The following is a 13,951-nucleotide window of genomic DNA, read 5'->3' as shown; positions in this document are numbered from 1 at the left end:
TGCAGCCTTCCTCCAGTCAGGCTGCTAGCACAAAGGTTGCACCGAGAAGGGGCACTCACAAGCGGTTACAGAGAAAACACTGACACAAATGGGAATGCACAGGTGTCACAGCAATGTTAATACATCTTTCACCAAATGGTCCTCATCAACATGTGTGTCCTTTTCTCTGTGTGAATGATGTGTGCCAGCATGTAGCACCAATGTAGCCCTTCAGGAGAGCCAACGTATGCAATAACATCATTGCCATGCACCATTACTCATGAGCGTCTCCACGGATGCAGTGACATGGGCATTGGCTCAGTCAGCTGCTGCCTCTAATGGTTTACAGAGGGATGCTGCAGATGTGGACTGCTGCACTGCAGGTGAGTGAGGGTGATGTGTGGCTTGCAGAGCTCATGTCGGTTCCTATGGAGTGGAGAGCCTTTGTCTGATAAGCTACTGCCATATATCCTTAGCTCGCTGCTAGTCCTGCATGCGAAGCCTGGGTGCCATCTGTCCTCCCATGCACCTTTCTTGTTGTAGGTCCTCAGCATCCTCATAGTCCGAGAAGGAATCCTGTTGACGTCTCTCCTCATCATGGCAGGCCTGCCCTCTATTGGGTGTATAGTTGTGCTTGGTACAGCGAGCAGCAAAGAAAGGAGCTGGCCATTTCGGCCCACAGTACAGGTCACCATCCTATCTTTCCAGGCATTTGAAGTGCTTTTTCAGTATGCCGATCGCCTGCTCAATGGTGGCTCTTGTAGCTCAGTGGCTGGCATTGTATCTCTTCTCTGCAGCTATGGTGGGGTTTCTGACTGGTGTCGGGAGCCATGTCTGCAGGGGATAGCCCTTATCTCCAAGAAGCCACCCCTCCATCTGAGCCAGTTCAATGAACAGCAGTGGCAGCTGGGAGTGGCGCAGGGCCCAGGTGTCATGGCAGCTGCCTGAGAAGCGGGTATAGATTTGCATGAAGCATCTCCGGTGATCACATACCAGCTGCACATAGATTGAGAGGATTCCTTTAATCCTTTAATGGTGACATCTGCAGGTGGTAGCCTGGCGGGAGGCCTAATGGCCACATGGGTGCATTCTATGAACCCTAAAACCTATGGTTCTCCAGCAATGGTGCTGAAACCAATGGCCCTCTGGGCCTGGCTGTGAGAGTCCCCATCCTGAAGCAAAAATATTCACTGGCCTTCCAGTGCAGGGCATCAGTGCCCACCCCCCCCCCCTCCATGATGCAGCGGTGCACTGCTGCATGTGTGACCCCACAAAGGTCTCTGATGGGCCCCTAAAATGCTGCATCAGCACCAAGCTTGAGCACCGCTGACACTATGAGGACTGCAGGCATAGGATGTCCACCGAAGCCCATGGCTGCAGGTCATCGTTGAACAAGACACAGAGATGTGTCACCACCCTCTCTACATGCACAATTACCTCTGACACTGGTGCTCTGACATATGATGGCATGTCATGTGAGGCCTGTAGATGCACATGGAACGTAATGGAGAGCTCCCTTTGGGGGCTGCTGCTCACGACCGGGGGCCTCTACGTGGACCGCACCTGCCTGTTGATTTTGCCTCCGGTGCATGCGACTCCTCAGGAGCAGAGGATCACACAATGTAGGATAAGCCATATCCATATCCATGTGATAAATAAAGTTGTATCCTTCATTTATTCGAAGGTTCCTAACAGAGAGGGATTGGTGTTGATGGGTACATCAGATGCTTTCATGGATCGACTATGTGGCATGGCATTGCCCATCTTGGCTCACACTCAGAGTGGCACAGTATGACCACATCAAGATCCTACCAGCTGCATCGATTGCCCCCACCATCCATATAACCTTAACGTTCCTACCCTATCTGGCACCCTCCCCACACACAGGGTGCCTAGTGTGCCATTGCTCCTTCACAAACACAAACAAATGCAGAGCATACACTGTTTACAGAAGGAGGGTACACAGTACCTCCCTTCATGCCTGCAGAGCTTTTCCCTCCAGTAATCCCAGACCCCCTCCCTCCTCCCTTCCAGAATGCAGAGCAGAGACCCCTGTAATCCCCCCCTCCCTCCCTCCTCCCTTTCAGAATGCAGATCTGAGACCCCTGTATATCTAGACTCACCTTCACTGTCCAGTACTCCTGTTTCTGATGTCCCATCTAGTTTTCTGTTCGTAAACGGGACGGCACATGACTGCCACCCATTCTATGTAAAATGTGGAAGTGTGGAGCGAGAGGCGGCAGGATGTATAATCTGGACAGGTAAGTAGCGTTTTACATATTCTAATTAGGGTGCTGCCGCCAAGCGGTGGTGGGGGGGGGGGTGGGGGCTGCACCGAGGACCCCCCGCCACTGGTAATATACGACAGGCCCTTCTCGATGTCGGGGGACAAGGCTGGCCTCTCCCTGCAGAATTTTACCGACCTCCACGCCACGACCTGCGGTGTCGAGGAGCTGGTAAAATTCAGCCCTAAATCCGTGACCTTAGAATTACAGTGAATATGCGTCCGAGCAAAACGAGGAGCTACTCAACACACTGACTGTGGTTAACTCACAGTAGTATTTATTAAACATTAATTCAAAACTTACAAGTTACCCATAAATTCCCCTCGCGAGTCCCTAGTTCCAGCTAGCTTTCCTTTCTTTACTAGAGTGTATACTTACAACTGTTCCCGGGTCGTCAGTCCATCAGCGATGTAGGTCTGAACTGGCTGACTAGGCTCCGTTCACTTCCGGTATCCGTCTGCAGATCTTCGGCCCTAAACCCAAAGCCAAGCTGATATTTATACTGTCCTTGTCACATACACACTGCACATCTCCATCCATTTTGATGGCCCCATCTAGATCTCGTCTGTGACTTAATGACTTTAGCACTCTGCCAGGGAGATCTGATCAATACAATTTGCAGACATGCAGAAATCAGCTCAGCCAGCAGTTGTTAACCTTCACCGTCATCTGCCTCTTCTTCCACCTCCGCCAGCGCAGATACATCCACACGGTAGGGTTTATGATTAGAATCTGGATCACAATCTTGTGGTCACTACACAGACACATCCCAGCTGATGGAACATGTGCCAGCCAGGTTCCCTGACAATTGGAGGACTGTTGGGGACCATGCCCCTGCTCAGCCCCACACTTATGAAGATCGTCTGTTTGTTGCTATGAGAAGTCTGCTGGATGTGCAGCAAAGCCATGTAGAAAATATGTTGGAGATACCTGAGGTCATGTGTGGCTTTGCGCATGCCATGGAGGAGTCCATGCAAGCCATGATGTCTGCCATGTCCCAAGAATTTCAGCATTTGGCTTCCTCAGTCGAGAGTTTGGCAAGCTCCGTGGCGAGTCTGGTTGAGCACAAGAGCCATATGTAATCTGTCCTGCACTCCATCACTGTCGCCGCTGTCTCCATGCAGCAGAGTCTAAGCGGGGAGGCGGGGGGAGTAGGCGAGGAACCTGGACCTCCCTCCAGACGTTCCTTCCCCTCAAGGAGACAGGCAGGTGCCATCGTGCACACAGATGGAGGAGGAGCGCGTGCCTGCTACCCCGGGCCTTCCTCTCAGGACACCCCCAGGGTAAGCGCCGTCCTGTCCTGCCCCCCGACATTGACCCCCTTATCTCCAGCAGGCAAGCACACACGGGATACTCAAACACCAGTGCTGCTGATGCCCAGTAGGATGGAGCCATCAAGGCCCCATTCCTCCAGAAGATGCCCACCATGGTCATCCACAGCAATGGGGCAGCACTCATCCCTCCCTTTAGGCCATTGCCAAATATCTTTAGTCTGTAATGCTCTAATCCAGCCACAAGCCCCACAGTCGACAAAATGAAGCTTCAGCATGAACAGCAATCATTCCATAATCTGGACACCCCACTCCACCCTCCCCTGCTCCTCCATGCACCCAATCACTGCACCCTTCCCTTCCCGAGTACCTTCCCCTGCTCCTTCATGTAGATCCACCCCATGACTTTACTGCCATCCCCTGAGAAAATTCACCCTTGCTGGTGCTGAGCCTGGAGGCAAACATCCATACTAATGCTGGCATTAGATTTGTGGAGGAATTAAAGAGACAACAGCACAGACCTGAATCTCAACTGCACAAACCTGACTGCTGCATGCCACGGTAAAACAATCGTGAACCAGATGCCATGGGAATAGCGCTCGCCGTTCACTTAATCTGGCAGGTAGGACTAAATTGTAACTATGTGTAGGGTAATAAGTATTCATGTTATTTAAATGAATGCAAACCTGCAATCTGCCTCCATGTTGGGGGAGCCCCAGATCACCGCAAACACGCTGCTGACTTAATTTCTCTAAAATATCCTGCCGTCGGGAATCCAAAATAACACCTCCTGCCTAATGAAATTACCCCGCTTGCCACAAAATCAGCTTATGCACAGCCCATAAAATTCCACCCACTGGATTGGATTTTGTAGTCCTGTCGCCAGGAGCGGCGGCGAGCGGAGAATATGGCAACTGTCCCCATATGACCCACGTGGCCACGCCACTGCGATTATGTGGCGGGCAGCCACTTACCATAACGATGTCGGCCCACCCCCCCACCCCGCACCCCCAATCATGTGGCGGGGCGGCATTGGCGTCACCTGGCGCAGGAGTAGGTGCTGGTGCCACCTTTAAAAGGCTGCCAGCCCTGCAAACAGTGTATCCAAATGCAGAGTTGCCCCCTTCCCCCCCACATCCATAAAACAACCCAGAGTCGACCCCTTCCTCCCCTTATCCATACACACAATGCAGAGTAGACCCCTTCCCCACCTCGGTGGTGTCAGCTTCTCATGGATGGGAAAGTGAAGGCATGTGAGTGCCACACGTCGAGCTCAAGATTGGGAACAGATGGTAAGATCATGGCAAAATACATTCAAATGGATGCAAAAAGTTCCTTACCATAATTAGAGTAGGGTCCCATTGCAGAGCGGTGGAGGTGCCGTCACGGAGCTTCACCACCCCCGGGAGGATCGGAACCAGCAATCCCAGCGTCAGGTTTCGTGGTAGCGGCTGCCGCTCCAATTCTCCAGCACCCACCCCACCCCACCCCCCCACCACGAAACATGACGTCAGGAGAACAAGATCCGGTTAATTGTGTCCAATTATGGCCGCTGCACTTTAGGAAGGATGTGAAGGCTTTAGAGAGGGCGCAGGAAAGATTTATGAGAATGGTTACAGGGATGAGGGACTTCAGTTATGAGGATAAATTGGTGAAGCTGGGGTTAGAAAAGAGAAGGTTGAGAGGTGATTTGATAGAGGTGTTGAAAATCATGAGGTGTCTGGACAGAGTAGATAGAGAGAAACTGTTCCCTTTGACGGATTGCTGGAGGACTTAGATTTCAGGTGATTGGCAAAAGAACCAAAGAACTATGAGAAGACACTTATTTTCGCAGGGAATGGTTAGGATCTGGAATACACTGCCTGAGAGTGTGATGGAGGCAGATTCAATTGTGGTTTTCAAAAGGGCATTGGATAAGCACCTGAAAAGAAAAAAGTTGCAGCACTATGGGAAAAGGGCAGAGGGGTGGAACCAGCTGAATTGCTCTTGCAGAGAGCCAGCACAGACATGATGGCCGAATAATCTCCTTCTGTGCTTTAACCATTCCATGATTCTATAATTCTATGGAACAGAAGAAAACAGTGAAATAGTGAAAGAGACATTTGTTTCCTTCATCAACAATTGTAACTTAAGGGCAAAGATAATGAACACAGTAAGCTTGATGACATGAGGAGAAAAGTTTAGGCTAATTAACAAATTATTAACTCACCAGATCAGATAGCTTCAACTCTTGAAGTTCCTGGAAGAAGTATGACTTGCTCAAGAGCTAATTAGTCTGACTGCAGGCCTTTGGATAGACATGCTCCAGAAGGGAAGCAACTCATATCCCATTAGTAAATTAAAAATATCGGTAAGTATATATTGATTGGCATGATGGTCTTTTCTCACTTTTCTTTTCTTCTGTTCATATTACATGCATTATGTCTGTCATGTTTATAAATCTGGTCACAAAAATGTACCATAGAGACTTGGTGCCAACCAAAACTCATTTTAATGTGAATTAATTAAACTACCGCACAGTGGTGTTCTTTGATAGGTTGATATAATACTGGTTACCAGTAACAATAACAGAGTTCTATGAAGCCTGCACTGACAAGTGATGGAATACTGTAACCTTATTTTGCAGACTCAAAGACTCAAAGTCGCAGTACTTGGACTCAATACTGCCCAAAGCTAGGCACAATGATGAATCTAATGAGGACAGCCTGCTCCATGCCAGAACCTACCATGTACAATATTGAAAAGTTGCAGATGAGCTATCAGTCCTCTGAATGATTTTAAGAAAAATAAAAGTTGCTAATGCCATGGGAAATCTATCAGTTATCTATGGGGCCCAAGTGCTGCCGGTAATGACTACGGTGGAGTTTATGATCTGCCCTTATTACTGTTGCCTGCTGTATTTCCTGTTAAATAAATAGATATATATTACATTTTTCATAAATTAAAAACTTTGCATTAACAGGCAATTCTTGTCTATAAATCGTTACTTCCATGACATACAAAGGAAATCTCCATATGTAGTAGACGCATTCTAAGAGAAAGCTAAAAATGTACAACACTATATTTTAGAAGTGAGGAGGGAATCGGGAAAAAGCAACACTGTACAACTTAAAGAATTTTTTTAAACTAAAATGTCAATAAAACTTGTTAAAAGTAATTATTTAAGGAAAAGTGCAGTACACATTTTTGGAGTTTTTGTGCATTTGATGTAAATAAGGAAAACTGTGTTACATTAACATTGACATAATATTGATATTGCCTCATGCCCTTGAATACATGAAACAGTTACTTAAAACAGGCAACTAACAAAGGACATAAATCTTCCTGTTTTGTTTACCTCACCTTTAAAATCTTCTGAACCACAAACAGTAGATTTAAAAAACCTGAAAAAATAAGACATAAAAAGGAGGGTGATGATCCTGTTTAAAACAAACCGAGAACTTTAATTAAATGGCAGGGCTCAGATGTTGCAGAAAAAATGCAAAATGGATTAAAGGGAGTAGTGTCACTTAAAGCTGTGCTGAGAGAAATAATGGGGAAGAATGTGAAATTAAATTGGGCCATCTCTCCAGAAGGAAGGGCTCACCATTCAACTAATGTATCTGGTAAATGCATTTTAGGGTAAACATGACTGCAACTGAAGTACAAAGCTTGTCATTAGGAGTGCGCTGTGAGTGACTCAAATGGCTGGTGTTTCCACTTCAGTAACAATTAGCAATGTTTTAAATTCAACTGCACCATTCAATATGTGTACTCTGTAGAGCATCAATATATAAATTACAAAGTTGTCATTGCATAGAGAACCTGTTAATAATAATGGAGGCTGAGCAGAAAGTTTTTCTCTTCTGAAGCTTTTGTTAGCCAGATTTGTGCGAAAATATTTGTTATTTTAATGAAAAAATAAACAAAATGGAAATAATGTAGTGTGTGTTACACAAATTCTAGGCAGTGTGGTGATGAACCTTAACGACCCAGCAGGAATTTGAAGTACAAGCTGCTGGTGGTTTTGTGTAATTGAGAATCAAGGTTGACAAACAAGGTCTGTGCTTCTGAACTGTCCAGGTTAAAGTCTTATTAGACCAGGTTGTTAGGACAAACTTATACATGGACATAAACTCTGAAATACTTACATAACATGATATGCATGAGATATTGAAATCTAAAAATCCACCCACTTCGCAAGATTGCAAGTAGAAGTATTCGAGAGATTTGGAATCTCAAAATATCTGTTCTGTGGCAGTGTTTTGCAGTGAGTGCACTTCAAAAACTTGCAGTTGCATTGTACTGACACAGCACCAGCTCTGGATATCGAAGTAGATTGCAAACATTATCATCTCTATACAGTGAAAGAGACAGCATGTAGCTGCAAAGACTATATATTTATAAATTATTAAGCACAAAATCTGCTTAATATTCCTATCATAGCACCTAATAGTTACCAAAAACAACTTTAAAAAAAATTTAATTTGCACTGGTACTTTTATATTCAGTCAGCAGTAACTGTCAGTTTTCAGCACAAATCTGTTCATGCTGTTTAGTAAGATTAATAAGAACAATAGATGGGATGTTGCAGTATGAAAATTAACATTATATATGAAATCAATAGAAGAGAATAGTCAATGGTTTCTTTCAAGTCATCATTAATTGATTTATTTTCCAAACATTACTTTGTCCAATTACTGCAGAGTGAGAATTAGAGACATGGTTAAACTCTGAACATTTTATCTGAGATTGTGTTCCTTCTTATTGTCAAATTAGTAAAACAGAAAAGAATTTGTGGTCCAAAATGTAGTTGCTCTGTAATGGCAACATTCTAGTTCATGATAACAGTGAAATATGTAAATAAGTGATGCATTGGGTTACTACACTCTCCTTTCATCATTGGAATTGGGTTAGACTCTAGTCTGAAGAGGCAAAAGATTCCTGATGAAGGCTTTCAGGTTCCTACCTCAAATAAATTTGTGTAGGTCTAACCTAGTTCCACAGATCCACAGCTCAAAATTGGCCACAATTTGGGCAAATTACATTTTAAAAAATCCTTCTGGTATCCTTGAGTCCCATTTTCCCCCTCGTGCCATGTTTTACTCGAGTAGTGTTGATGTCATTTGAGACCAGCGGGGAGGATAAACAAATGGGAGCAGCAGCGAGGGGCAGACCAGTGGGGGCAGGTGCAGACCAGTGGGGAGGTGCAGACCAGTGGGGGCAGGTGCAGACCAGTGGGGGCAGGTGCAGACCAGTGGGGAGGTGCAGACCAGTGGGGGCAGGTGCAGACCAGTGGGGAGGTGCAGACCAGTGGGGAGGTGCAGACCAGTGGGGGCAGGTGCAGACCAGTGGGGAGGTGCAGACCAGTGGGGAGGTGCAGACCAGTGGGGGCAAGTGCAATGGTTCAGATCCCACCAATGGCGTTTGAAAAAAAAATCTTAGTATGATGTCAGAGGAAGATGGATAAATGATTGGCTGTGGCACGGACTCAGCTGGAGACACCAGCAGCAGCAAAGGATAAGAGAGAGAGCGCGGGGGAAGTGCACAGACCTGACTAGACAGTTCGAGGGATGGAGTTAGCAACCTGGAGGTGGGAAGCGATGACCTGGAGCTGCTCCTTTCACACACCTGGAGGACAAGATCACAACTACTTATGTGCCGGTCGGTGCCTTCAACATTAACAACAACATCAAGAGCTAATGGGTAAGGGACTAAACCTGACAAAATGTGGAGTAGACTACCATTAGGCAGTTGGTGTTTCCCTCAAGTTAGCACCTTCTGGAGACTCCTGTAACTGACTAGGCCCCAGATATATAGGCTTTCGTCGTCCCTCTGGAAACCACCCTACGAGGTCGAGAGTGGGTGCAGATGCTAGGTAAGTCTGTACCTCTTAAAACTATGCCTTGGTTACACAGCAAACAAGGAAAGGTAACCTTTCGGCTTGGAAGCAGGAATGTGAGGACTATGTGTCCTGGAATGAAGAACATCCCACACTCCACGGCTGGTGTATGCAAGACAGCCCTGATTTACCGTGAGCTACACAACTTTGGTGTCGGCCTTGCCACTCGACAAGAAATCAGATTAGCTGGCACAGGCTCTATGCGAGAGACTAATTACACCTTCTACTGGCATGGAAAGAGAGCCGAAGACTGCTGTGAACATGGTGTAGGCTTTGCTGTGAGCGACCATCTGGCACAGTCAATTGAACCACCAGTAGCAACCTCAAAGTGCCTCTTATCCCTGTGGTTATCATCTGATGGAGGCACAATCAACGTCATATGCACCTACGCACCAACTCTGAACGCCAGCATCTCAGATAAAGAGCATTTCTATGACTCCCTAGGTGACGTTCTGAGGAACATCCCAAATGGTGAGCGGCTTTTCATCCTCGGTGACTTCAATACACGTGCTGGGCAGACAGTGATTCATGTCCAACGTGCCTCGGTTCTCATGGGGTGGACAAGATCGACGATAATGGGCAACGCCTTCTTGAGCTTTGTGCGCTGAATGAACTCTGCATCACCAACATCATCTTCCAGGGCAAACATCACCACAAGGTATCATGGCATCACCCAAGATCTGGACATTGGCACCAACAAGACTATGTCATCACAAGGAGGTGTGATCTGCCCAGAGTTCTTCACACCTGCACTTACCACAGTGCAGATTGTGACACTGACCATACTCTTATCAGCAACAGAATGAGGGAGCACCACCAAAGGTTCCACAGCTCCAAATGAGACAGTCCACCACGCATCAACATTCCTTGCATAAGCAATGATGCCAAGTACCAGCACTTCGCACTGTCGTTAGAATGCTTGCTACCCACCAAAACCTTAATGGGAAGCACTGATGCCGCCATTGATGAAGCTTGGAAGTCACGACGCTTAATCATCTATGAAGCAGCAGAGCATCATTTGGTAAAGGCGGAACAAGGGCTGGTTTGAGACTTACTCAGCTGAGATGATATCTTTCATTGATGCAAAACACAAAGCCTACATGATGCACAACATAAACCCAACAGCTAAGACACTGCACGACCTGAAAGTAGCCAAGACAGCTGTGCAAAAGACAGGGACATACAATGCAAACAAACACTGGATCAACTTATGTCAAGAAATCCAAATTGCATGTGGAAAAGGAAATTTACAAGCTATGTACAAAGGGATCAAGAGGGCACTTGGCCCTGCCATCACCAAAGTTGCTCCAATGAAGTCAGCGGATGGTGAAATACTCACCGACAGAAGTAACAGATGTCCCGCTGGACTGAACACTACTGTGAGCTGTACTCCTGTGAGTCGGGCATCTTGCAGTCTGTGCTTGATGTTCTCCTGCAACTTCCTGTCATGGATGAGTTAGATGAAGAACCCTCATCACTGGAGCTTGAGAAGGCCATAGACCACCTAGCAAACAGAAGGGCACCAGGCATGGACGGAATCCCAGACGAACTGCTCAAACACAGAAAGTCTCATCTATCACCATACCTTTATGACCTTCTCCTTCTCTGCTGGAAAGTCGGCTCTGTTCCACAGGAGATTAGTGATGCCAAAATCACCATACTATACAAAAACAACGGTGACAGAAGAGACTGCAACAACTACAGGGGCATCTCAGTTCTTCACGCCATGGGGAAGGCCTTTGCTAGGGTCATATTTAAAAGACTTCATGTATTTGCAGACAAAGTGTACCCGGAAGCACAGTGCGGTTTCCATGCTGGCAGATCTACTGTGGATATGATCTTCTCCACTAACCAGCTACAAGAGAAGTGTAGGGAACAGAGTATACCCCTTTACCTTATTGTCATAGATCTCACTAAAGCATTTGACACCATCAGCAGAGCAGGGTTATGCAAAAATTTGGGAAATATTGGGTGTCCACCAAAGCTCCTCAGTCCACTCCTTCCATGAAAACATGCCCTGCACAGTACAGTTTGATGGCTCCACTTCCACAGTTTTGGAGTGAAAAAATGGAATGAAACAGGGTTGTATCCTATCCTCCACTCTGTTTGGCATCTTATTCTCCATGCTGCTGACCTTCACCTTCCCTGCAGATATGGAAGGAGTCTACTTGCACACTAGGTCAGACAGCAAACTCTGTAATCTATCAAGACTGAAAGTGAAGACAAAAACACATCACGTCCTGATCAGAGAACACCTCTACACTGATGATGCTATTCTAGTCACTCACATGGAAATTCATCTACAAAGACTCATGGACTGTCTTTCCCATGCCTGTAACTTGGTCTCCTTGACTAGAAGCATCAAGAAAACTGTGGTCATTGGACAAAGTGTTGCATCTCCACCCCTGATCACACTAAATAACTGGAAATTCTGCTACTTTGGGTTCACGGTGACAGACAATCTGTCCCTTGATGCAGAGTTCGATACTTGCGTAGGAAAAGCAGCTACCACTTTTGGTCGACTCGCGAAATGAGCATGGGATAACACCAAGCTGACCCTTAGGACCAGCTGATAGTTTATAAGACCTATGTGCTCAGCACCTTGCTGAATGGCTGTGAAACATGGGTGACTTACAGCTACCAGGAAAAGAAGCTCAAAAATTTCCATCTTTGCTGTCTGTGGCACATTATAGGTTTATCCTAGAAGGAGAAAATCACAAATGCGGCAGTCGTTTCAAAAGCAGAGCTCCCAGGTATGTTGGCATTAATCAAACAGAGGATGTTTTAGTGGATCGGATACATCTGCAGGATAGAAGACGGTCACGTACCCAAGGACCTTCTGTATAGTGAGGTAGCGGGGCCAGACGACCAGTGGGGCACCCAAAGCTTCTTCAAGGATGTTTGCAAGCATGACATGAAGGTCCTAAATGTCGACTATCGCATCTGGGAGTCACAGCTGGTGGAAGAGGGAAATGGCGACACATCCTGTGGACTGGTGTGCACTACCACGATGACCAGTTGCTACAGCAGCTTGGCAACAGACGCCCACATAAAAAACAACAACTCACAGTGTCACTTGGCCGCTTCACGTGCGGCACATCTGGCCGAACCTGCCTCTCAAGGATTGGCTTTCACAGCCATCAGCCAAGGTGCACCAAGAGAAGACACCCCACCTAAATGGATTGTTTGCTGCGTGTCCATCATCTTTCGTAGATGGAAGGATGCAAACTCATTCTGCTGAGTTCCCATTGTGAGCTATACTAAGTGAGGAAATGTTGAGTGGAGGCTGCACAATCTTCCAGCAGGGAGGAGGGAAAATTAGAGGAGAGAGCCTTCTGGATGGTCACTGCTACCTCGTGGAAGCCAATACCAAAGGCAGTGGCAGTAGCCTGGGAGCAGGATGTGAACTTATACTCTCATCTGCAGGCATCAAACCAGCATTTTTAAAGTGGCTTTCACAACTTCAGGTTTATCTTTAAAACCAATGAAGTACCTTTGAAGTGTAGTCACCATTGTAATATAGGAAGTGTGGCAATCAATTTGCAAGGTCCCACAAACAACAATAAGATAATGATCAGATAATCTGCTTTAAGTGATTTTGGCTGATGGATAAATATTGGCCGGAATACTGGGAAGAACTCCCCTGTTCTTCTTCAAAATGGGACTGTTTACGGCCACCTCGTTTAATGTCTCATCTGAAAGATGGCAACTCTGTGCCATGATTAGTCCATAATTTGCCAATTTTTAAACAAAATATAAAACCAGGCACTTACTAATAATACTTACAAAATATAAAACCAGATGGTCACTAATAATACTTACAAAATGAATTAAAGTAATTTTGAAATTACCAAAGGTCAGATATTCTAGATATGAGAGATTTTGATATGGTTATTATTGCTGTATTTTTAATGCTGCTAATTACATGTGTAAATTTACTACATACTGTATTTTACATTTATTCAAGCATCTGACATAGCTAGTGAAGGTTAGCAAGATTAAGAGACAGGTCTGTACAAATCTTTACTGTGTCAGCAACATTCTCTTCTAGTTTCCACAATTTAATGGATAAAAATAAATGTGGTTCATATGAAATAGGTCTGTGCGCATTATAATTTGGTTTTTCAGTGCACTTTTCTCTGGTTTGGTGCTTATTTTTACCCATTTGTTGATTTCACCAAATTCTGTATTTTCATTTTTTTCATTAAAATCAACAAAATCCATGTAAAATTGGATTTTAAAATATTTCAATTTTAAAGATAACATTAACAAACTTGCTTTATAAATAAAGTGTAAAATAATAAAACTAAATTTGTTTTATATCTAGTTGTTCATAGCTTGGGCTTCTTGTAGTAAAATACAGTGCAAAGTTTGTGCATCCTTTGACTTTCTTGCTGTGTCTGTGACTGGGAAAGAATTTCTTCTCAGAGACTGGCCATTCAACATCAGAACTGAATCCATGCATGGCCAAAATGACAAAACCAGGCCACTGTGGATACTATCCCTGCCAGAACTAATGAACATAAAGATCCTTG

The sequence above is a fragment of the Heterodontus francisci genome, chromosome 5 (genome assembly GCF_036365525.1).
Source record: "Heterodontus francisci isolate sHetFra1 chromosome 5, sHetFra1.hap1, whole genome shotgun sequence".
Lineage (NCBI taxonomy): Eukaryota > Metazoa > Chordata > Chondrichthyes > Heterodontiformes > Heterodontidae > Heterodontus > Heterodontus francisci.
This window is presented reverse-complemented; position numbering follows the sequence as displayed.